A 27352-nucleotide genomic window follows, 5' to 3' on the forward strand; every position below is an offset into this window, starting at 1 on the left:
GGGCAGTGATAGACCAGCTTTCAAGAGCTATTTTGCATTGAAAGCTGACTTTTGGGCAGCCCCAAAACCTCTTCGTGCCAATTCCTTATTACTGAATACAAGGGGGAATGGTGTGAGACAGGCCACCACAAAAAACATAGCCATTGGTCCTGGTCCAGATCTAGTAAAAAAACCATGAACTGGACTTGCCCCCGAATCCTAATGCTCAATATAAATATAGCAAACAACACATCTGGCGGTATATTGCCTGATATACCAACATGTAACGTCTGCTGTACTTAAGCACACATCCTAGACATCTGACGCCTGTACAGTGGTCCACACATATAAATTTGTATTTAAAGGTGTACCTCAAGTACAAATCCTCGGCTAACCACTGCTGCCTTGCCTTTGCCCCATAGCATGAGGCTGCCCCTCCACTTACATAGCCAGATTTCACCTATAAAGTTACACCGCCTCATTTAGGGATGGAGGCCTGTTGAGCTTCCACAACCGCGACTCTTGCTCTACTAATGGTGGTCCTTCCAACATAGATCTTTCCTGACTGGGCAGGCCATGTGAGGCATGGCAGACTTGGCCAGGAAAATTTTCTCAAAGGTGAGTGACATGACTTACAAAGAGGACCACCATGACATGGTGGATTGCCAAGAATGAATTTTTACAATACCGTTGGGAGCATTTTTAGCAACAATCTCCACCAAACTCATGGGAAACTGAAAATATGACACACATGTTACTTCTAGGCCACGGTGGGGGGACATTCGACAACCAATCCGATCAATGGTCTGCCCTTCATATTGTAAATGCCCCTCTAAGTGCATGTCATGGTGTTGCTGCAGGCTTTTATTTGATGAAGAGGAGCACTCCTGTTTTTTAGTTTTCCAAATTACAATTACTTTATAATCAATCTGTTAATCAATGGCATGCTGCAATGGTTGACCTGCTGTCTCCACAGGTCCAAAATCTGAACTAAAAAATGAATCAAGTATATCAACTTGACCTTTGCACACTATTTCCTTGAAGCTTTTGCTATAAAAACTGTTTCAAATCCTACGTATCACTTTTCACAGAAATCACCTTTTCTCCTTTTGTTGATGTTCATTTAATAAAACTTTACACCAAACAGTAGCCTTGCGTTATGATATCTTCACTTGAGTATTTGTTAATGCAACATATCCAAAACACGTAGTTTCTTTCAATTGTTCTCTTGAAACAAATACTACATAATGTTTATCAAATCCGTTTTTTAAGTTGCATTTCAAATTTTCTTGCCCAATGCATTTCGGGCCCCTTTGGCCCTTCTTCAGGGGATAGATATCTGCAAATTATACAAACGGTACTTATTTAATCATCAATTTCATTTCATACTCATTGTACAAACAATACTTATTAAGTCATCAATTTAGTGTCATGCACAAGGAGATACTTTAACAGCACCACATTGCCTTTAAACGTTGAAACACATTGCTAAATTTATACCAGCATGAACTTTTCTTTTTAACGATCATGGTTGTTGAAATGAAAAAATGGAAGACAAACCCATAAACAGCCATAGGAAAGAACCCTAGACACCACTAGTGTGCTCAAAAATAATCTCAAAATATGCCCGTTTAGACCTTACTAACACTCCAACAATTTGCAGATATCTCCCCCTGAAGAAGGGCCAAAAGGGGCCCGAAATGCATTGGGCAAGAAAATTTGAAATGCAACTTAAAAAACGAATTTGATAAACATTATGTAGTATTTGTTTCAAGAGAACAATTGAAAGAAACTATGTGTTTTGGATATGTTGCATTAAAAAATACTCAAGTGAAGATATCATAATGCAAGGCTACTGTTTGGTGTAAAGTTTTATTAAATGAACAACAACCAAAGGAGAAAAGATGATTTCTGTGAAAAGTGATACGTAGGATTTGAAACAGTTTTGATAGCAAAAGCTTCAAGGAAATAGTGCGCAAAGGTCAAGTTGATATACTTGATTCATTTTTTAGTTGCTGCAGGCTTGACATATACATTGGTCAAACAGAACCCCAGGGGGTATCCTTTGCAAACGAGATAACTTGATTTAACGGATTACACAATCAATGTATTTCATATAATGCTATTGTGAGGGCCACTAAAATTAAGGGGGACAACAGTGTGTTAGGGTTGATTAGGATTTGTACCAAGGGAAAGGAGAATATGCAAAATGTTATACAAAATTATACAACACATTCTGTGGCATCTTTGGTTCCAGTACAATAAAGTAACAAAGGTTTCTTAACTATACACTAATAGATACTCTTCAAAATGTTATTTACAACAGATTAATAAGTTTGTCTTGCCAGGAATCACTAGAACACCATTTTGTTAACACTGTCCTTCCTACCTCTCAGAGTAAAATAAATTATATACAATATACAGTTCTGCTCTTAGAGTAAAACAAGCTTACCGTGCACACTTTTTGTAATGAAAAGCATGCCTTGCTTATTCAGCTCGTCCTACATATTTTATGTTACTGTCTAAACAGAGTAACACCACTGGAAGTACATCCTTTCAATAAAACAGAGCTCTGAAGAACAGTATTATGAATTTTAATATTTATTATGTACATGTCTCAACTGGAGGTAGTTTGAATTCAAAATGTCACCTTAAAAAGGGATGCAACATGCTTTGGATTCATTTAAACATATAGGACCTGATTATCATATGTGACAGAGTACCGGGCCCATCAAACACTAAGTCACTCCCTGTTTTTAGGTCTCGTGCCTAGCGTTGCAGTGCGCAGCGCTACTCGCGGAGCGAGAGACCTTTTGTAGGGGGTTTCCAAATGTACCTAGAAATCGCACACGCTCATGCGTGTGCTTTTTCTTTTGATCCCCGCGATTGGCTTGTGCATGTGTGTTTTTCACAAACAGAGCACGCAATAGGCCAAAGGCGGGCGCATTGCTCCGCCCATGGCCTATTGGTGTCTATTACGAGCACCGGCCGTCATGTGGTTTCAATTATCGTGCCCAGACACGGGTGCGATAATTGAAGCCACATGTCTCACTGTGCTTCTTCTTTTTTGGATCCATTTCACAGGGAAGCAACAAAATGAAAGAAGGAATGAGAGGTGGGCTGCTCGCGCACACCTCTCGTTTCCTTAGGCGGTTGATAGTTTTATTATATGTGTGCATGTTTGCTTTGTGCACGTGCCCCTGTTTGTCCCGTGCATGTTTGTGACTATATATCTTTAGGTGTCTGTGATGTGTCCATGTTTTTTTGTTGTATTGATATTTTTTGTGTTTCAAAAAGGCTCGGAATGTGCCATGTGTTGTGACTCCATCTGTATAATATGGTCCATTGTATGGCTTTCCTGGACATGCACCGTATACTCCAATGCCACATCATTACTGTGGCCCTGGGTAAGTGGCTTCCGAAGGGGTTGAAAGGCTGCGGTAGTGCCTCACGTTGAGGTGGCACTGGGGAGGCCTTCTCCGGGCAGAAGAGGGGCTGTAACCCCCCCCCCCCCCCCGCCCCGGTTGAAATGTGGAACCACTCGCGGTGATGTCCCTGGAATGTTGGTATGTGGGAATGTCTTGGCTGGGTGTTTGCCTCCAGGTCAACCTGCACCCCCCTTCCCCCTCCAATCACAGCCCCCGTTCACACTGCCCTAGTGAGAGCACACTTCTCGTGACCTGCCAGAGCTCACTAATTGGCACCAGCCTGATGGATTCCTTAGCTAGAGCCCCCGACAGTGTAAACAGTGGCATATGGGAGTGACCTTTCGCCTCTGCTGCTGAGGGGCGTGCACTCAAAGCTCGCATCAGGCTACAGGTCTTGGCACCATCAGGCCGCCCATAGGTTAAGGACACCTACTATGTGCTTGGTTCTGAGGCCGGGCTTTGCCCACGGGATTTTGCTCTAATGCGTACGGCCTCGAAGCACACTGACTCAGCGCTCCGGGTTTTGCAGCCCTCGGGTGCTACGGGCCTCGCAGAGGTCGCAGACTCACAGCCCTCTGAGCAGTCACAGGGCTCTCAGGTTCACAGCTCTCCCGGCTTCACAGCACTCTGACTCACAGCGCTCCGAGCATCACAGCGCTCCGGCCTTCGCAGCACCCTGGCTCATAGTGCCAATATCGGCAACAGTTATCACAACGCACATAAGTACATAAGTACATAAATAAAACACACGACACTGTAATGTAAGTGGAGAAATATTGCTGCAGGTTTATTAGCATAACCAATATGCAAACAAGGTGGGTTATCTTACGGGCGATCCCAGGGCAGGCCAGCCCTATGCCGCCTGCCCGTCTGATAAGCCTAGAGTCACCATGGCAACGCCAACTGGTGTATACCAAATATTGGGAGGGTCCACCCCTCCCATCCGTGGACCACCAGTCCACTTGCTTCACACGCCCCCCCCGTGATGGGTGGGCGGAGCATACATGGCAGCCCCCGGTTGCTCAGACCCACAACCGCCTTTCGGTTAACGGGGCGCCGTCGTTCTTCCAGGGGATACGCTAAAACATCCCTGGGTATCCTGGCTTAGCACCCCGCGGTGCTGCTGCATGCTGTACCCCTTGGTATGTGCAGACCCTGGATCGCCCTGTAACTCCTCCTGCAACACAAAGTAAAATTGTTAGAAAAAACCTGCCCCCCCCCTTTGTCCCTCCGGACGCCGGGTAAGCGGAGGGGCGGGCAAGGCGAACGAGCGGACAAGAGGACGAGGAGGGGGCGGAGACAGTATATGTACCCCTGTCTCCTCCCCGCCCTCGCCGGAAACAGCTATCTGTTGGGGTCTCCCCCGGACTAGCCCAGGGGCTCGACCTCCCACCCCTGTGCCTTCCTGTGGCACTAAGGCGGCCGCCCTCCAAGGGGCGGGCCGCTGCGCAACCCCCCCCCCGGGCAGCCTTACATAGTGCCAATATCGGCAACAGTTATCACAACGCACATAAGTACATAAGTACATAAATAAAACACACGACACTGTAATGTAAGTGGAGAAATATTGCTGCAGGTTTATTAGCATAACCAATATGCAAACAAGGTGGGTTATCTTACGGGCGATCCCAGGGCAGGCCAGCCCTATGCCGCCTGCCCGTCTGATAAGCCTAGAGTCACCATGGCAACGCCAACTGGTGTATACCAAATATTGGGAGGGTCCACCCCTCCCATCCGTGGACCACCAGTCCACTTGCTTCACACGCCCCCCCGTGATGGGTGGGCGGAGCATACATGGCAGCCCCCGGTTGCTCAGACCCACAACCGCCTTTCGGTTAACGGGGCGCCGTCGTTCTTCCAGGGGACACGCTAAAACATCCCTGGGTATCCTGGCTTAGCACCCCGCGGTGCTGCTGCATGCTGTACCCCTTGGTATGTGCAGACCCTGGATCGCCCTGTAACTCCTCCACAGCCTTGGGAGTGGCCACCGTCACTACCAGGGCCCCCCACCAAGGTAGACCTGTTTACTTACAACCTGCTGCAGCCCAAGCTTCCCCTAGGTCCACGAGCGGACAAGAGGACGAGGAGGGGGCGGAGACAGTATATGTACCCCTGTCTCCTCCCCGCCCTCGCCGGAAACAGCTATCTGTTGGGGTCTCCCCCGGACTAGCCCAGGGGCTCGACCTCCCACCCCTGTGCCTTCCTGTGGCACTAAGGCGGCTGCCCTCCAAGGGGCGGGCCGCTGCGCAACCCCCCCCCCCCCCGGGCAGCCTTACACAGCGCTCCGAGCCTTGCAGGGATCTCTTATTCTCAGCTCTCCCGGCTTTGCAGCACTCTGACTCGCAGCGCTCCGGGCTTCGCAGCACTCAGCCTAACAGAGCTCCGGGCTTCGCAGCACTCAGCCTAACAGAGCTTCGGTCCTCGCAACACTGACTCACCGCGCTCCGGGCTTCGCAACACTTTGACTCACAGCGCTTCGGGCCTCCCAACACTCTGACTCCCTGCGCTCCGGGCCTCGCAGTGCTCTCATACTCACAGCTCTTCGAGTTTGGCAGCACTCTGCCTCGCAGCGCCCCGGCTTTGCGGCACTCAGCCTACCCGAGATCCGGCTTTGCAGCACTCAAATTCCCATCATTCCAGGGTTCGCAGCACCATGGCCTGTTGGGTCATGGACCTCGCAGCACTCTTGGCCTCACAACACTATGGGCCGCTCAGTCTCTGGACTTCGCAGCACTCTGGGCCCATCCCAATGTTCTCAGGGCTTGTAACGGGTGTGTCAGATGAGGGCACAAGTGACCCCTTCCTGTCGGTCCCGGCGTCTCCCACCCCTCTGGGTGGACCTAGTCCGAGTTTAGAAACCGCGGGCCCCCGCAGGTCCCGCTCTGTGCATTGCACGAGCTCCCTGGAGCTGGTCACGGAGGAGCACATTTCCTTGTGGACGGCAAATGGAAGCAGTTATCTGCGTGAGACTCACAACTGTGAGGTGAGCTCCCTGCACCCGGGGGTGAGCTCCCTGCACCCTGAGGTGGGCTCCCTATACCCTGAGGTGAGCGCCCTATACCCTGAGGTGAGCTCCCTGCACCCAGAGGTGAACTCCCTGAACCCCTAGGTGGGCTCCCTGCACCCCAAGGTGGGCTACCTCTATGTACCCTGAGGTGAACTCCTTGCACCCTAATTTAAGCTTCCTGCACCGAAAGGGGAGATCCTTGCACACTGAGGTGAGTTCCCTGCACCCTGAAGTGAACTCCCTGCACCCTGAGGTGAACTTCCTGCACCTTTAGGTGGGCTCCCTGCATCTAGAGGTGAACTCTCTATACCCTGAGGTGAGCTCGCTGCACCCAGAGTTGAACTCCCTATACACTGAGGTGAGCTCCCTGCACTCAGAGATGAGCTTCCTGCACGCCGACGTGAGCTCCCTGCACCCCGAGGTGAGCTCCCTGCACCCCGAGGTGGGTTCCCTGCACGCCGAGGTGAGCTCCCTCCCTGCACCCTGAGGTATGCTTCCTGTGCGTTGAGGTGAACTCCTTGCTCCCTAATGTGAGCTCCCTGCATACAGAGGTGCGCTCCCTGTGCCCTGAAGTGGGCTTTCTGCATGCCTAGTTGAGCTCCCTGCACCCTGAGGTGGGTTCCCTGCACGCCGTGGTGAGCTCCCTGAGGTGGGCTGAGTGTGGTGAATATCCAGTGTGCACACCAGCAGTCTGCTGAATATCCAGTGTACACACCAGCGGTGTGGTGAATATATCCAGTGCACAGTGTGCACACCAGGGATGTGGTGAGTATATCAAGTGCACAGTGAGCACACCAGGGGTGTGGTGCATATCCTGTGTGCACACCAGGGGTGTGGTGAATATATCCTGCGCGCATTGTGCACACCAGGGGTGTGGTAAATATCCAGTGTGCACACTAGGAGTCTGGTGAATATCCAGTGTGCACACCAGGGATGTGGTGAATATATCCAGTGGACAGTGTGCACATCAGGACTGTGGTGAATATCCAGTGTGCACACCAGGGGTGTGGTGAATATATCCAGTGGGCAGTGTGCACACCAGAGGGTATGGTAAATATCCAGTGTGCACACCAGGGGGGTGAATATCCAGTGTGCACACCACGTATGTGGTGAATATGTCCTGTGCGCAGTGTGCACACCAGGAGTGTGATGAATATCCAGTGTGCACACGAGGGGTGTGGTGAATATATCCAGTGAACAGTGTGCACACCAGGAGTGTGGTGAATATCCAGTGTGCACACCAGGGGTGTGGTAAATATATCCAGTGCACAGTGTGCACACCAGGGGTGTGGTGAATGTCCAGTGTGCACACCAGGGGTGTGGTGAATATCCACTGTGCACACCAGGGGTGTGGTAAATATCCGGTGCGCAGTGTGCACACCAGGGGTGTGGTGAATATTCAGTGTGCACACCAGTTGTGTGGTGACTATCCAATGTGCACACCAGGGGTGTGGTGAATATCCGGTGTGCCCCGGGGGTATCCTGCGCGTAGTGTGCATACCAGGGGTGTCCAGCGTAGGTCCACTACATGACAGATTTTCAGCATATCTATAAGATACATTTGCATACAATGATTTGAGTTAAAACTCATTTACATGGTACGTGGTTATACTCAAAATGTGGTACGGGTCTAGGCCTCTTTGACCTTTGGACACCACAGAGCTATAGGGTCCCCTGACATTAGGGTCACCAGATATTAAACAAGCATTTGCAATGCAATAGGTCTCGCATTTGCCAAAGTTTGAGCTGTTGGCATTGTAAATGACAATGCCTTTTATTTACATGTTGTTTTTTAAAACATAAATAAAAGGCATTGTCATTTACAATACCAATAGCTTAAACTCTCACCAATGCGAGACCTATTGCATTGCAAATACTGCAAAAATAAAATAATAATTGTGCATATACACTGCTTGCTGACAACGCCTGGTTTCTAAGTGCTGTAGTAGCAGATGCCGCATCAAATCATTTGTACGGTGGAAGTGAAAGGTTGAGCCAGCCGTGGCAGAGCCTGAGGCCTGTACTATAAGCACACAGCACTGTAGCATGTGCACAAACCCTCTGAAGGTCCTTACTCCATGTCAGTATGTTAGTATGGGGGCTTAAAAAAAAGCATTTGCAATGCAATAGGTCTTGCATTACTGAATGTTTGAGCTATTGGTGTTGCATTATTATTAGCAATGCCAATAGCTCAAACTTTAATAATGCGAGACCAATTGCATTGCAAATGCTTGTTTGAGTTGGAGTCCATCAGTTTTCTGATGGTGGTGTCCCCATGGCTCTGCTGTAGGAAAACCTACTCCGATGGTCCAACAGCCTAAGGCCATCAGAGTAAGGGAATCAGACTGTCCGACCTATCTAGAAAGAGCGTCTGGTCCTCTTTTTCCTGTTCACCATTGCCAGGTAAAACCTGCCAATCACAAACAGCAGAAAACTTTTAGGTTGTGGGGCCATTATTTTTTTGTTTATAAAAAGAACTCCAGATTTGAAGTTTGCTTCTGAAAACAAACAAATGTGGTGCATGGACTCCCAAAGCATTCAGGCAGCTTCCAGTGCCTTCAGTGGAGCCGCCATGTACCCTCTCAGCCAGTGTGGCTCCTCTGGGTTGGGTGGTTTCCTGATGCAACCAGGACATTCCGTGTTGTACGGATGGAAATTGATGTAAAAATGATGGTAAAGTCACTGATATATCACTAGTTTGTAGCCATGGAGAAACAGTGGGTGGAATATAAATATTTAGGAGCAAGAGCTCTCACCCACCAGATTTGGTGGCATGCTGTATCATCGGGCAGCTCCTTGTTGGGCTGGTGCTGCAATGCCCAATGGGCCCCTCAAGGGGGCTCTTTGTCGGAGATCTTTTCATATAATTCAACATAGCAAGCCTATGGTCTAGGACTGCAATCACGGGGCATGTTGCCCAGCAATTATCGCTCACAAGCCCAAATTGCACATTGCATGGTTACTTGACTCTTGCAATACCTAAGGGGCCTGATAACTGTTCCTACAGGGTTGGAAGCTTTTTTAAACTTTCTCCTCATGATGGTATTTCAAGTTAGATATCTGGTGGGCTTTTCCACACTATGTAAGTGGATTAGAGGAGTAGGTACTTCACCACTTTAAATTCTCGCCCCATTCCTATGTAGATTAGGATATTACAAGGTTCTGACGAATTGACACAGATCATTCTGACTACCTTTATGGCAAGAATCATGTTGTCCAATCATTGATCCCCACTTGATAGGAACAAGAAGGAACATTATTTCCTTTCTAGATTCCCTTTGCTTTTAACCCTTGACAAAGACCACCACTGCAATAACGTAGAGACGTGGAGGCTCTTAGTTAATTTTAACCTTAGCTTTTCACTCACTTTCACTCCAATCTACCCCACTTTAGCACCCTTGCAATAGGCTTGCTACGGTGAACATTTATATTCCACTAACCGTTTCTCCTTGGCGACACACGAGTGGTGTTTCACCTAGAAGTATTATCAGGAACTGCATATTCCTTGTGTATTCGTTATATATAGGGGACATGGATGCTGGACCTTAATTGCTTCCAGTTCCTCTCTTGTTGAGTCATTAAATTCGTTGATATACATGTACATCTGTGAAAGGCAGGAGCAATCGCAAAACAGTAAATGTTGCAATAATGCACAATAACTCGTCACAGAAACTGAAGAAGGATCCTCTACAATGAAGAACATGCCTAATTTTAAGGTCTGGTCTGAAATAGTTTCAGCTACTTCGCCACCTCATGTGATTAACATAATTCATAAATATAAAATACATACCTATTGGGTCAGATCTCTCCATCCACTGGTCTGTTCAGCTGTCATCCACATTTTGCTTCCATGCACCGAAGGAGTCAGCATGGGGCAATGGGTCAGCCCACTTCAGCCATTGGCTGTCATGCACAGTGAGTGACAGCATTCGGTCTGATCACATGTGCACATCTCCCTACAGTGCACTACAGTGCCAGGCTTGTTGGACCATCATATTCGTTTTTCAACGCGTTTTCCTTTCTGTTATACATATTTTAGTCATCCTTGTGTGTTTGTAGTATGTTTCCGGATTATAGTAATTCAAAGCCAATAGTGACTTTTCTTTGCATCAATAATTCATGTTTGTCTGATCTGCATTAAAACTAAAAAGGATTTATATACCTGTTGTAAGTAAACCTGCCTTCAAGGAGCCGCTGTACTCTTCAATTAAAAGCAGATGACTTAGTTATATTTTTTATTTGATTTTGATTTTAATTTGTAAAGCGTGAACACATGCCCTAAAGGTGTCCAGTGGCTACCTAAATTGAAAAAACCTTGAAACTGACATGGTAGAGGATTAGGCAGCTGAGGTGAACAGCCAGGTTTTCAGAAGCTTTCTGAAAGCCAGGTGATTAGAGATGTGCCTTAAAGGATCAGGGATTGGCTTCCAAAGGCGAATGGTTGCGTAGAAAAAGCTTCTATGACCGCAAGAGGCTTTAGAGATGGTTGGAACTAGCATTTTATCAGCTAATGCTGAGCGAAGACGTCTGTTAGGGATATATTGTCTGCGCTTATCTCTAAACAAACTAGGGCCTGCAAGAGAAAGCGATGTGTGCACTGTGCATAGTGCATTGTTTATAAAAAAAATATTTTACTGCAATATGTGTTCCCCACATTTAGATGGTAGAATGTTTTCTATTTTTCCTTTTTATTTTTGTGGTCGACGCTTTAAAAATAGTAATAATCATCGTTCCACCCTGCCTAGGGAAGACCTGTTGGCTTTGCCAACACGTGTTTTACTTGTGGCTAATCTTGCATAACCACGACTATTGGGGCGGCTGCGCGTTTCCTGCGTTATTTGATTTCTATTTTCTTTTCATTAACACTCATCACATCATTTCTCTCTCAGCACACTTGGTTCGAGCAGAAAATGTCTCGCAGGAAACGTGAAACTGCATGTGTTCCATGATAACATGCCCTGGAAGATATCAAGTGCTTTTAGCACTAACTTCCCAGTCCACAGACCACGCTGTGGCTGAGAAGGCTCAAGCACCTCCCCAAAGCAGTCCCCAAGACTCCCCCTACCCAGACCCCCAGCTCACCCTCCCTGGGAGTGTAGGCTAGTCCAAGAAACTATTAAAAAACTTGTAGCAGGTCTGCAATACTGAGACCCAGTCAAACCCTCTCAACATCGCCCCCTGAGCTTCCGGGCCCTATACCAGTTATTTAGCATTTAACCAGTTTGGCTCTTGCTTGCAGAGGGTTAGAACATATCTAGGGACACTGGTGAGGGGACGCTGCTTTTGGAAGAGGGCGGAAGAATAGAGGGCAGGTGAGGACTGAGTTCTCTGGCTATGGCAGTGGTCGGTCGTGAGCCCTCTACCAGTTACTTGAGAGGGAGTGAGTTCCACTAGGAAGTTTTGTGTAAAAAAGAACGTACATATTGCTGTTTATAGCTCCTTTGACTTTGATAGGTTATGCTGGTCTCCAAATTAAAGCCCAGAAATACCGCTGAAGGACAGTGTTCTGGAACCGTGGGGATGGAGAACATACATTTTTTTTTTAGAAGGATGGATAAGGGGATGGACGGCGAGAAAGACTGAGAGAAGATGGGAGGATGCAGGGATGCAGAAGAGGATGGATAGAGAAAAGGATGGAGGGGTGCAGAGACGTATGGGTGAAGAGGTGGAGGGATGGAGAGGAAAATGGATGCAAAGAATTATGGATGGGTGTAGAGAAGGATAGGTAGAGTAGGTAGAATGGAAAGATTTAGAGAAGGAAGGATGATTGGAAGGAAAAGGCAGTAAGAAAAGTATAGAGACTGAAGTAAAAAAGAGAGGAAATGAAGGAATGAAAACAGTAACAGAAAGAAGGATGTGAGAAGGAGCAATGAATGGACGATTAAAACAGATGCATGAAGAAAAGGAGGAATAGAGAAGGATGGAAGGAGAAATGAACGGATGAGTGCAGAGAAGGTAGGTGGAGAGTAGGAGGGACGGAGAAAAGGATAAAAGCAGAAAATTATGGATGGGTGTAGAGAAGGATGGGTAGAGGACGAAAGATGGATGGTTAGATGGAGAGAAGGAAGGATACATAGAAGGAAGGAAGGAGAAAGACGGAAAGAAAAGTGGAAAGATTAAAGAAAAAAGAAAAGAAATGAATTCATGAAAAAATAACAGAAATAAGGATGAGCAAAGGAAGAAAGGATGGATGATATAAACAGTAGGGATGAATAGCGAAAAATTGACATGGCTAAGAGAAGGACTGATGGATGGAAGAAAAATACATATAAAAGGACTGAGAGAAGAAAGAAAGGAAAAGGCAACAGCAAAGAAAAAAGAACAAAACACGAAGAGAAGGAACAGTGGATGGATGAAAGAAAGGTAGACAGAAGGAAGGAAAGTAATGGAAAACACAGAACAAAGGATGGGAAGATGGATGGATAAAAGGAAATAGAAGAGGATGGAGAGAACGCAGGAAGTTAAGAAGGATGAGAAAGGTATTTAAAATGTTTTGAGACAATGAAGGAAGACATTTCAGATTTCCGTTGGGGAGCATACCCCTGAACAACGGCTGGACTTGTTCGCCTCACTTGCTCGCTCAATGCCCTTTGGGATGTGGTTCAAAATGTGTTGGGGTATTTTATTTTCTGGTGGCTGTTCGGTTGTGGGGTAGGTATAATATGGTGGGGTGAGATCCTCTGTAGGGATCACATAAGTGGATGCCTAATAGAACAAGGAAAAATGCTCTCTTGAGCTCCTAACTTCAATTCAGACCCTCTTGCGTCACTCTAGAGCCTTGTGAAGAAAAATAAATCTGCACAAATGACGTCAACTAACGGGCAGCTTAGAACTGTGTACAGAGCACACTGTCCTGCTTGGTCCCACAACTCTGGACAGTGTGGCAAGGAATGCGCCGGATGAGGCATTCTTGTGCTGCCCAGCTCTTTCCAGGGCCGGACACCGCAATTACCCGAATGGAAATTACATTAGGTTAATTATAATGGCTGGGCCCATGACAGTGCTTTTTCGAATCATCTTTTTGAGCAGAGAAGCTTGTGTGTGGCGCCTCCCTGGAAGAGTGTCCGGAGGGCCCTGGTGGCTGGCTCTGCACTCACACTTCCCTACCTTGATGCAGTTAGATATAAGACTTATACCTTGCCGGCCCTCTCACAGTGCTGCTCGAAGAAAATGAGTGTTTTCGGCCTACAGAGTAAAGGATCAGCCCCAATTAAGGTTGAAATTCCTGTGTTTTGATTACCCCAAGCGAATTTTGCCAATATCTACTCATCAGGATAAGCACTGCTAACCTGCAGCCTACACAGGTATGAACTCCCTTACCAGGGCCTGACTGGGAACCCAGACCAGCCATGGCAATTGAGTTGGACCGGCCGCCTGGGGGGTGGAGGGGCCGTGCTTGTGTGAAACACTTCTGCTGTTTTTGGTACAGAGGGCCTTTATTGCACACTGCTACAGAACCGGCCCTCCTGTACCATAAACGGCCCTCACCAGTCCAAAACCAACCCGCACCCTTCCATGAGACTGGGAAAACGCCCAGGCCCCGATATGGCCAGTCCGGCTCTGTCCCTTACAATGTACTCGTCTATAGCCCCCCTCCTGTTTTTCATGTAACAGCAACACATGCAACACAGCAATGTCACTTGTGAGGCATATACCACTTTATAAAAAACAAACAGCTATAGATTTGGGAGGGCGATTTGATGACCAGTGCAGACCCAAAGCACTTACAACAAAAGCCTCCTATTTTTGGAGCTTGTCGGTCTTCAGGCCAACGGATCTTGGCTGACTGATCTTGGCTGCCATGGAGGAATGGAGCGGCAACAAATTTCATTTCAAATATAATCATCAACTTTCAGAAACTTAATGTTCAGTCAAGGAGTGAGGTTTGGAATAGTTTTAAAGCTTTATTTCTCATTAAGAGATTAGTATTGTGTTTGTCTCATTTATTCAGATTAGTCAATTTACAGAAATATTCAGAAAAGGTTTCATTAGAATCAGCATAATATAGACATAAAGGATATAGACCCTATCTTAGTCTAAGAGTGCTAACCTAAATAAGAACCCATAAAGAGTTCTGGAGCATTTAGTTAGTCGAAGAATGAACTCCCCATAAAGAGTAGTTCAAGAAACTCAGCCGAGTTCCCCAGGGCCGGACGGAGAACCAAAACCAGCCCTGGCAAAGTGCTCGGCCGGCCCCCCGGGGCTGGGGGGTGCCGCCGAGCTCTTTGCCAGGACCAGTTTTCGGCCGATGTTGATACAGGGCCAATTTTGCAGTTATGCTGCAAAAACTGCCCTGTAACAAAACCGAACCCCTGGGGCCCAAAACCGGCCACCACCCGTGCGGCGCACCGGGGGATTGCCCGGTGCCCGCTACGGCCAGTCCGGCCCTGGAGTTCCCTAACAAGTTGAAGTAGCAACTGTTAATTAAAACAAAGAGAAGTATTCACAGCAGTAGCTATGATCATATGTTGGAGAAAGTCTCCCTGCAAAAAGATCGGGATAATAGGAAATCACTGTTAGCAGGAGCACACAGCAATCTGAGCAAGAATAAGGGAAACATAATGCATAAAGCATCGAGGTAAGGTGGCATCGAAAGGGAAGAATGGCATTAATTTCTCTATCTGGAACACGTATATATGAAAACATAAAACATTTGTAACATTCAGCACAGTAGTCCAATTGAATGGGTCTCCTGAAGGACTGTCGTCTCTCTTCCCATTTCGTAGGGTAAACATTCACGCCAGTGAGCAGTTATCTAAAAGTTTATATTATGTCTTGCACTAGATACATGAGGGAAGCTTCTCACGAGAACCCTTGCAGGCCTATTCTGTTAGCTGTCGTCAATATCTCATTGTGTGGACAAACGGCTCGTCTAAAGCAATGAAACATTTCTGTCAGTAAGTCTTGATGAGACCATGCACATCAATATCTTCAGAAAGTTCAACAATGCTAATACTCTATTTATTATAAAATATAGCAGAATACATTGTTTTGTGAAATGAGGAAATCATACGGTGTGAGGAAGTAAAGAAATACATTTCTCTAGAGCAGCACATTTTAAAGTGATGAACGATTTTCAGTTAGAGGATTAGATCAGCAGTTTCTGAGAGGCATTTTAATGTCAAGCAGAAGTCGACAAAATATTTTTCAGGCCTAGTCCTAAAAGAAGCATCTTCTACTATAGTTAAAGCTACATGATTTGATTTTCACATTCTAAAGAGTCTTTTTCTCTGTTTTCGTTTTCTCTTCTATAAATAAAAATAAAGTTAAACGCTTTTTCTAATGTCAAGCACATTTTCTTCATTGTGAACCAAGGCAAATTCTATGAACAGTTTTGACTTTAACACAAGCAATGTTTTCTAACATGCTTCCTGGCATGTGGGATGAAAAGTAGACATCATTTCAAGGATAGACAGGGAATTATCTAACAGTACCATGCAACATGTCAGCAGACCATGCTGCTCAGAACAAGAGATACATTGGTTACCTGCATATTTTAACTAAGTGCACACCAAGTTAACCAAGCAAATAGAAAACTACTATGGAATAAGAAGGATACAGGTCTTAATCTAAACCAAATGAGAACTTGATTGCGTGGAGATCTATGAGCCTCATGTACATACGGTTTTAACGGCTGCCAATGATCAGATTTGGTAAATCTGAAGGTTTCCAACTACTAAAAACACATTTTGAAGTGTACTAAACCCAATAACCGATTCAAAAAACGTTTTCCGAGTCATTAAATAGATTTAAGAAACAATAAAGAATTGGTATTTTGAATAGGCGTGTTTAGGGCATCCTTTCCAAATACCTGTTCCTTATAGTATGTATAAATGTTTTGCGACAAAAATCTGGTCACAAAACATTAATAATTTACCACTAACCCCAAGGAGGCAGTAACCCATTCACAAACCGGAAGGGGTCCCTAATGGACCTATTCTCTCTTTTGAATGTTGACACAACCTTTTTTTAGGAGTAGGCAGTGGTCAATTTTTTAAAAAAATGTATTACATTTTGATTCAAGAAAAAAAGGCTGCATTAAAAAAAGATTGCTTTACCCCAGCAGGCCACCATCTCTGTAATTCTGTCCAATAATAGTGAGTCGCAATTTGCGACCTACCTCATGAATATTGATGAAATTGCTCAAACGTCGATTACTACGATTCTTTATTTTGTGAACCAACCTATCAGTACATAGATTCAGTAAAAGTCGGTGCACAATTAGCGACTACTTCTACTGACTCTTTGTACATGAGGCCCTAAATCATTATCACAGTGGCACGTGAGAATGACTCTGAACTCACAAGCAATACAAAGAAATTCAAGTCAAATAATATACCCCCCATCATCTTGCTATTTTGATATTTATACTCACTGATATTAAAGTGATTGCAGTGTTATAAAAGAACAAAGGTTTCTCCAGGACTTAAAACTATATATATGCTTGGTATTTACCTACTTCCTTCTTTACAAACCTGTGCTGCACATATTTTTGGTGATACTGTGTAGGTTAGGTATGCTTTTTATTGTAAACTCTTTAAGGTTGGGACAATGGGCATGGCCATTCCTCCACCCCACATAAATGGGGACAGATATCTTTTTGCCTCCCTTTAGGGGCAGGTGATGCAATAGCCCCCGATCCGCCCCCCTAGTCGGGGGCAGAAAGTCTTCTAGGCACCAGGGACTATTTTCTTCTTTGTTTAGGGGTGGGGGCTGCCCAGAATGGGCATGCAGATGCACCCCCTGCAAAAAACAATGGGCACAGGGTTTCTGCCCAACCTGGAGGGCAATTGTTGGTTATTACACCCTATCTGCCCCCGAGAGGGTCGCTGAAAGCCCACTAGGCAACAGGAATATGTTTATGGGCATGTCAGGGGTGACCCCATAGGCAAGGGTGGCACCCCTTTTTTAGGCACACATTTTGGCTGTTTCAGAGATATTTTTAGACTCATCTGCCCTCAAGCGGGGACAGAAAAACACTAGAAACCAGGTAAAGTTTGTGTGGGTGTGAACTGGAGTTTGGCTAATGGTCTGTGTGCACTGGCTTTTGGCATTTTGGTGTGTGTGTGGACTTGCACTTGGCTGATGGTGTGTGGGAACTCGTGCTTGATGACTGTGTGTGTAGACTGGCGCTTGCCTGGTGGTGTGCGTAGAGTGGTGCTTGGCTGGCGGTGTACCTGGACTCAATCAATCAGGGATTTATAAAGCGCGGCTAGTCACCCGTGAGGGTCTCAAGGTGCTGAGGGGGAGAGGACTGCTGATCCGTCTTGGCACTGGGGTTCAGTCGAAGAGTCATGTCTTGAGATCCTTCCTGAATTGGGTTAGTGACGGGGATTGCCTGAGGTGGAGAGGCAGGGTGTTCCAGGTCTTGGCGGCGAGGTAGAAGAAGGATCTTCCTCCGGCTCTGGTCTTGTGGAATCGTGGGACTGTGGCCAGGGCCTGTTGGCGGTGTGCGTGGATGGTGCTTGGCTTGCAGAGTGCGTTGGTGGTGCTTAGCTGGCAGTGTGCATGGATGGTGCTTGGCTGGCAGTGTGTATGGATAGTACTTGGCTGGCGGTGTGCATGGATGGTGCTTAGTTGCCAGTGTGCATGGTTGGTTGTGTGCATGGACTGGCTCTTGGCTGGCAGTGTGGATGAACTGTCGCCTGGCTGGTGGTGTGGCTTGCATGGATCCCTTGCGTATTCTTACCCAGAATGCCATGCAAACCTCAAATTTATATTTTCCTCACTTGTGTCGGTGCCCAAAGCAGCATCAGCCTAAAGACGTATACATAAACTGGCCTTTTGGACCCACTTTGGTTCCCCTTCAATTCCTACAAGTTGTTGTCCCTTCCCTGTCACAGGCATGTGGCCCACCTATATAAGTGAGGTATAATTTTTATCCGAGACTGAGGGGAAAGCTGAGTGGTAGGATGTTTGTGCTGGTGCAGTGATTTCACAACTTTCCCACACAGAAATTTGAGGTAAACTGTACTTTTTTGCGAAATTTGAGGTTTGCAGCGGATTCTGGGTAAGAAAAGGTTGGGGGATCCACACCAGTCTCACCTCCCTGGACTACCTCGGGTGTCTAGTTTTCAGAAATGTCTGGGTTTGGTAGGTTTCCTTATATTTCTGCAAGCCTGGGCTCAAAAACACAGGTGCCCACCTATCAATCACAAAACAACCTGGTTTTACAAGGGGGTCACCTGCGTTTTTGGTCTCAGCTGCCATCTAGGGAAACCTACAAAAAACAGACATTTCTGAAAACTAGGCACCCTTGGGAGTCCAGGGAGATGTGGCTGCGTGGATCCCCCAGAATCTGCTGCAAACCTCAAATGTAGTAAAATCACATTTTCCTCCCAGTTCTGTGTGGGAAAGGTGTGGGAACACTGGGACCGCACAAATTTCCTACCACCCTGAGTTTCCCCAAGTCTCCCGATAAAAATGCTACCTCACTTCCGTGGGTGGGCCAAGTGCCGTGACAGTGAAGGGCCCAAAACGTATTGTGGAGGCATCCAAATTATCTATCACAAAAGGACCTGGTTTTGCAAAGGGGTCACCTGTGTTTTTGGTCCCGGGCTCGGCGGCCATCAAGAGAAACCTACCAAACCCAGTCATTTATTAAAACTAGACCCTGGGGAAGTCCAGGGAGGTGTGGCTTGCGTTGATCCCCCCCCCAACATGTTCCTACCCATAATCCCCTGCAAACCTCAAATTCAGCTAAAAAAATCACATTTTCCTCACATTTCTGTGTGGGAAAGCTGTGGGATCACCGGGACTGCACACATTTCCTACCAACCAGCATTTCTCCAGGTCTCCCAATAAAAATGCTACCTCACTTGCCTGGGTGGGCCAAGTGCCCGTGACAGGAAACGACCCAAAATGTATTGAGGAGGCAGCAAAAGTATCGACCATAAAACTACCTAGTTTTGCAAGGGGGTCACCTGTGTCTTTGGTCCCAGGTTTCAGCGGCCATCTAGAGAAACCTACCAAACCCAGTCATTTATTAAAACTAGACCCTGGGGAAGTCCAGGGAGGTGTGGCTTGCATGGATCCCCCAACATTTTTTTATCCTGAATCCCCTCCAAATCTCACATCTAGACAAAATAAGGCTTAGCACAGTGGGGGAAAGGGCTAGCAGCACAGGGGTTAAAACCTACATTTGAATACACATCCATCAGACCATTTCAAATGCACTTATCCAGCTCACAGTTGCAACACAGCAAGCAGGAGCACCATTGCCACGACTGTATTTTATGGCTTTAGTATGTTATTTCCCTATGTTATTGAAGCTATTGGTACAAGTCCTTCCGAAGAACTCTTCACCACCATAATCACACACCCACAGCTCATTAAATATCACACTATTCACATATTGACTATAGACGGGCCAAAACTCAATACCTAGCATTGAAAACTACAATTCAGGGTCCACTGCATAGGCACCCTCTGATAGCCCTATTAGGCTATACTAATGGCAGACTGTATGCTATACAAATGCAAACCACTGAATACCCTATTTTAGAGAAATTGTTGTACTGCGCAACTTAATAGCTAACACCTTGCAAAAACACTGATGCCCATCTTTCCACCCACTCAATGGCATCTTCAGTTGACTCCATTTCAGATAACAGTTAATATCACAATTAAACTACAAGAGAGTACTTAAATCACAGTCCATCCACTACCATTGAATCAGTAATTATCAGAGTGGATACACACAAAGAACAGAACAAAGACTCAGAGAAAAAACAGAAATACGTATTTAGGCTCTGATTATGAGTTTAGGTGCTGTTTATCAGACCTTATAAATAATAATACCACAGGGCAGCAGGGTGTGAACCCTCGATGCGGAGTACCTGTGTGGTGCTCCTCTATTCCCAGGTTGCTTCCAGTTTCCTTCATGCTCTCCTGCACATGCAAGGGTGAGTTCTTTAACTCAGCTGGTGCTCTCTTCCACATCCTTCCTTCGTTCTTCTTGCGGGCAATCCAGCTGGGACTCCCACCCTTCTAGTTGATTTTTGTTGAACGGGCCTGGTGTGCTCTGTAACCACGGCCATTTTGACTTTTATGACCACTGCCATGCCATTTGCTCTCTACTTCCTCAGGCAACCATTTTCCGTCTAACCTTCCTCATACTTTCAATAAAAACTAAAATAGGACTTCGACCCCTTGACCAGCCCTGATCTCATGCAGGGAAACAAACAAAACAGACTTTGACCTATTCGCAGCCTTGGAGCATCATCTAGTAGCTAAATTGTTAATGACGCCCTCCTTCTATAGACTTTAGAAAGCTCCTGTGCTGACAGATATTTGGAAAAGTCCTGCAGCCACCACTAAGATCACACACAATATTTAACCATGCTACATCTGGTACGATCATCCTCAATTCTTCAATTAACTGTCCCCCACTCCACCATCAGGATTGTATTTCACAATTATTTTAGCTTGCTGCCTTGCATCAAAACTATCAAATAACTCTACGTTCTGGATGCCTGTTATTTAATAAAGGATCTGTCAATCTACTCGCCCATTCACAATCTAAGGCGAAGCATGTCTCTCCTTGCCCACCAGCCCTTGCTGCCTGCCCCTCTGCTGGCTACGTCCTCACCTGACCTAACCCCACGTATTCCTGCAATGAACCGAGGAGTTAGTCATCACCATCAATATGTCCTACCTTTGCCTGTAACTTGCGCTCCTCAGCAGTTACACCTTCAAGCCCATATTTGTGCATCCCCCATGCCCGGTGCACATGTCCTCCATACTCCTCCACCACCCCATGCTCAGCCAGCCTTTGTCATGGATCCACAGAGAACAACCAACTACAGTCTGGAGCCAGCTGGAGGTTATGCGTATAAAATTAACTACCCCCGAATTTATCAAAAAAAGCAGTCAAATACTTATAATGCAGACTCCTCAAATCTCATCCAGAAACTCTGGTCTCTGACCCCTATTTTTGTACAAACAAAGGAGCTATAATTAATGACCTCATTTTTTATACAGAAAGACGGGCACAATGGAGGAACGCCCTCCTCTCTCTACTAGTGATCTCCACAACAGAAAAATGCCCCATGATCTGAAACTGTCGGTACCCCCTTCTTTGTCATGCAGAGCAGCAGACGCCATCGCCATCTGCAACAATGGTATTATCCTCATCCAGTCATCAGATCACCACATGAAATTATTTGAAGATTTTTTCCCTCTTATTAAGAAAACTGTATCGAGGTCTGAATCCTCCTCCGTTCCACCTAACACTGTAGGCATCACTAACTCACCTACTTCACCCGGGGCGATAGAAACCACTGCCCACCACACTAGAATGCAGCCGTACCCCATAGACAGTGCAATTACTTCAGATTTATCAACTCCCTCGCTCTGACTACCCAGTTTACCTCCCACCTGTCTCAACCACTGTCTCTCCAGAATGCTGAACCCCCAATTACCTCTAATATCACACCATTAGCACTCCCTCTCACCCAACTTCTGGGCTCTCCCCCTCCTAACGTCATTCTTACCTCTGCCCTTAGTCCACTGTCCCCTATGCTTTTTCCCCCAATACATCAGCTCCCATTCCCCAATGGCCCTATACTCTCTCTCCCAATGCATCAGGACCCTATCACTAAATGAATCATCATTTCCTTGCTCCCCTGTCCATTGCCTCAAGGCCTGATAACCCTCCCCATACCCTACTAGATTCCAGACTGGTTGAGATTACAAAAACAACTGTTAGAGCTCAAAGCAGACTTACATAGACTCATTCACATCACCACAAAGATGGCTAACATTCAGTGTCCTAATAAGGACCATAAAGCGAAGATACTCACCCATGACCAACCCTTCAACCTCCTCACCATATCTCCAACAGTCATCCCTTCCAACCTGACCTTTCCTACTATGCAATTGAGTTGGAGAACTAAACACTATCCCAAAAAGTTCATGCGACCGATTAGACAGAAAGTCTTTTTAGCCGATATGATATGCAAACCCTCCTCTTGTCATATAACTCTGCACTAACGGATATAACTGGCAATCAGGGTATAATCCATCCCATCCCAGCAAACCCACACAGAGCTCCTAGGCTCAACCATAGAGAAGTCAACAAGCACAACTTCAGGCAAATTACCCTCACACACCCCATCCCAGCACATCACAAACCTGAATTGAAATGCATGCTAATCAACTGCAGATCTGCTTCAAGACATGCACGAGATCTTGCCGACCTCATGCTCACACATGATCTTGACCTGCTAATCCTGACTGAAACTTGGCTAAATGACTCCTCTGCTCCTATCCTTGACAGACTAGTCCCTCCTAACCATGGCATTACCAAATTAGATAGACCAGATGGCGGCATCGTCTGCATACACAACATCAATCTATCAGATGAACACACACAAACCCTATTATATCCACCTGCAAATACCTTTGCCTAGATATCTCATGCAATAACAGACCCTTTTGCAAACTAAACACGATCTACCACCCCGCAGGAGACAATTTTGGTTTCATAGAACAAAATATGTAAACCATTGTAAGAAACACAGGCCAACATTGCACACAAATCTTCCTGGGTGACTTCAAATTCCACTGGAAGAATCTGAACGATCCCACAATTAACAGTTTTCTGATCTAAGTTTGATCCCACTCTATCTTTCTACAGCCAAGTACTGGCAGTAGCAGGCATGTGCTTTCATACCATAAAAATCCAGAGAAAGTTTCTGGATCCACTTCCTATGAAAGCTAGGAAAACAGTTGCTGTAGCACTAGTTCTCTCGCGTTTGGACTACTGGAACAGCCTGTATGCAGGAGTAAATAAGGCTGTTCTAAAAAAGTTACAGGTGATCCAGAACGCAGCGGCCAGGTTGCTGCTTAGGCTACCCAGAGGATCCCCTTGTATGGCAGCACTCCAACGACTGCATTGGTTACCAATCCACAAAAGGATCCTGTTTAAAGTTTTGATTATCACCTATGGTGCAACGAAAGCAACAGGGCCGACATATCTCAGGTCCAGAATACGCCCCTATACCACACAACGCCTTTTGCGATCATCTTCGGGTAATTATCTAGCAGTCCCCAGCTACCGTCTGAAAACAAAAGGAGGCAAAACCATAGCTGTTCTAGGAACAAGAGCCTGGAACATTCTGCTGCTCCAATTGAGAGTGGCTCAATCAGAACGTCTCTTCAGGAAGCTAATGAAAACATGGATGTTTTCTGCTCCCGACAGTATTGTGTTCCCCCTCATATGATACTCGTTATTAATGCATTTCCTCATATCTAACCTCTCGATTACTTGCTGCTACCTCCTCGATTACTCTCTGCTAGCGCCAAGATGCTCCTTAGAGTGAACGTAGCGCTCTATATATAAATTAATTCATTCATTCATCTTATCCTGACCCAATTTCACGGCAGGACCGAACACAACAAAGGATCGGCCTCAAATCTTATCATCCCGAAGCCCAACGCAATTCAACTGGAATCTATCCTCCCCTGTGATTGGTCCGATCACCACTGCATCACATTCTTCATCAGGGAAGCGGTGATAAATAACACAGCCCAACCAAGGAAATCCAGACTCTGGAAAAGGAGTATGCAAAACATAAACTGTAATGAACTGACCTCTCTTAGCCACAACATCCTGCCTCCTCCTGGAGGGATGTCAGATGTCCTTGATCTTACAAATCATTACACTCGCTCCATGATGACTGATCTTGACACAGTCACTCCATTACAACTATAAAGAGTGTCCACAAAAGATTCCAAACTGTGATATAACTGGCCTCAAAACAGAAAGACGCAACTTGAGGCTAGCTGAACATCAGTGGATATCAGCTCCGCCCCTTGAACACCTCAAGCACGTGAGATCACTGACGATCACTGACGAACTGATACCGCAAAAGCATCAGATCGTCGAAAGCAAATTATTTTAGAAACCAGTTGGATCAAGCAACCGACCCAAAAACCTTTTGAACTCATAAAAGCTCAAACGAACTGGATGTATGTCGTTACAACGCACACTTTTACAACGCATGCACTTACAACGCATTTTTTACAACGCATAATCCATTACAACGCATGACATTACAACGCATGACACTACAACGCATTTTTAAAAACTACCTTTACAACGCATTTCCATTACAACGCATACTACCTTTACAATGCATACCATTACAACGCATAATATTAAATTGCATTTAAGGTAAGTATTAGATAGTATAGGGGTAAAAGTTACTTTTCTAACTCCAGGGGGTGCAAGAGTAGGGTAAGTGTTGGATAGTATAGGGGTAAAAATTACTATTCTAACTCCAGGGGGTGCAACAGTAGGGTAAGTGTTGGATAGTATAGGGGTAAAAATTACTATTCTAACTCCAGGGGGTGCAACAGTAGGGTAAGTGTTGGATAGTATAGGGGTTAAAATTACTATTCTAACTCCAGGGGGTGCAACAGTAGGGTAAGTGTTGGATAGTATAGGGGTAAAAATTACTATTCTAACTCCAGGGGGTGCAACAGTAGGGTAAGTGTTGGATAGTATAGGGGTAAAAATTACTATTCTAACTCCAGGGGGTGCAACAGTAGGGTAAGTGTTGGATAGTATAGGGGTAAAAATTACTATTCTAACTCCAGGGGGTGCAACAGTAGGGTAAGTGTTGGATAGAATAGGGGTAAAAATTACTATTCTAACTCCAGGGGGTGCAACAGTAGGGTAAGTGTTGGATAGTATAGGGGTAAAAATTACTATTCTAACTCCAGGGGTTGCAACAGTAGAGTAAGTGTTGGATAGTGTAGTGTAATATTATGCGTTGTAATGGTATGCGTTGTAATGGTAGTATGCGTTGTAATGGAATGCGTTGTAAAGGTAGTTTTTAAAAATGTGTTGTAGTGTCATGCGTTGTAATGTCATGCGTTGTAATGGATTATGCGTTGTAAAAAATGCGTTGTAAAGGTAGTGCGTTGTAAAAGTTGCGTTGTAAAGGTTGTTCCCCAAACGAACTGCACACACATCCTGTCCCTTGCTGGATCTACACCGGTTCCAAACTGTGAGGATTTCGCCTCCTTCTTCCTCCAGAAAACAGAGAGCTGGATAAATGATCTTCAGACTACCGTGGAACAGTGTCGTCTCCCACCTCAAACCATCCTCTTTGTCTGGGACTACTGTTCCTTTGTATTCCACGGGGCACTTCCCCAAAAACAGTGCCTCATGGAACTCTTTCAAAACCTTAGAGAAAAGTGCCATTCATAATATTCTAACAATGCTCAATCCCTCAAACCATTTCAATGACCCTCTACCTCCTAACCTCTTCAAAGAGATCATAGCCGCATTACTCCCACTTTGGACCAAGATTGTCAATGCCTCCCTCCTTTAAGGCACTATCCCCGACTGCCTAAATTCTGGTCAGGTTTGCCCCAACCTAAAAAACCTAAAGTAGATCAAACTGACTTAAACAGCTTCCGTCCTATCTTCAATATTCCTACCTTGGCAAAGCTCATGGAAAAATGTGTTCACATCCAACTCTGTAACTACATCGATCAATTCCGATTATTGGACAAATTTCAATCCAGTTCCTGTCCATGGCACAGCATCGAATCGGCTAAGACACACATAGTGGATGATGCCCTAAAAATGCTGGATCAGAACCAATTCTGTCTTTTAATCCTCCTTGACCTATCGTCGGCATTTAATATGGTTAAGCATGACAACCTTCTAGACCTTTTGGAATACTGTATGGGGCTTTTCAGGATCAGTCCTTAACTGGTTCACCTCCTACCGTCATAACGGGTCTCAAAGAGTCAAGGTTAATCACTCACTATCGCAGACCACGCTGGTCACATTAGGGGTTCCACAAGCTGCTCACTTTCACTCACTCTCTTCAACCTGTTCATGGAACCTCTTACTGTAGTCTTGCGCTCATCCAACATCCTCTATCACATGTACGCTGACGATGCTCAACTATACTTAAAAGTCTCCATCCCAGAAGACATCAGTTCCCTCGACACAACTCTTCAGAAAACTCAAAATTGACTAGCATCCAATCCCCTTAAACTAAATGCTCAAAAACTACATTCCTACTAATCGCCCCACCTAACCAGTCACCCGCCATTGAAGGCTTATTGAAACATTTAACTGCCCTCAACTGCACCCCACAAGTCATTGACTGCAAGATCTTTGGGATTAACTCTCAACAAGAACCTTAACATGCAGAAACACATCAGCGCCACCACCAAAGGAGCGAATCACGAAATGAACGTTCTAAGACACTGGACTATGGAAGTGTAACCCTCTCTGGACTGCCCAGATCCAGGCTGGTGAGAAGGAGAGATAATGTAGGGAAACAACTGTAAAATCTTCATATGGACTGGATTAGGTGTTCAGAGAAATGTAAATTTAGAAGGGGGAGAGTTCTGGCTCCTTTGCTGTAAAGGTCTTCCTGTCCTTGGAAGATTTCTAAATGGTGTATGCAGATGCATTCGATATTCCTCATATTCTACTCGGCTGCACATACCGTAAACCAGAGGCTGTAGAAGATGGAATGGCTTGAACCGGGACAGCTGCTGAGAAGTTTAATTGGTGACCTCTTGGGAGCTCCACAATGAAGCTTTCAAGTGCCATTCGGTACATTTCTGGAGACCATTGTTTGGGGAGCGTAGCGCAATCCATGCCGGCAGAGTTGACGAAAGGACTCAGAAAAAAAAAGATCCAAAGCTGTGAAGTGCTTTGAAAAACCATCCAATAATCGTGTGATAGAATAGAACTGTTTGCATTTATGATGAGTGTCTGAAGCCAATTCGGAGTCAGTGCCCTTGCCACAGTTGGCTGGGCCTGCCTCTGAATTATTCTCCCTCACCTTGGTGGTTGTGGGTATGCCGGGGTACTGTCAGTCCTTCTAAGACCAGAGATTGGCTGCCTTGTTCCCAAAATATAACTAGGGAATTGGCCGATCTCTGATGTGAATAACAAGGT

General features: G+C 45.8%; 1 protein-coding gene across 4 annotated transcripts in view; it reads left to right on the forward strand.

The window, feature by feature from the left end:
- USP18 (ubiquitin specific peptidase 18) overlaps nt 1–27352 on the forward strand; it is a 183354-nt gene that overhangs the window by 57811 nt on the left and 98191 nt on the right. The gene's annotated exons all lie outside the window — the stretch shown is intronic.

Source organism: Triturus cristatus, chromosome 4_1, assembly GCF_964204655.1.
Source record: "Triturus cristatus chromosome 4_1, aTriCri1.1, whole genome shotgun sequence".
NCBI lineage: Eukaryota > Metazoa > Chordata > Amphibia > Caudata > Salamandridae > Triturus > Triturus cristatus.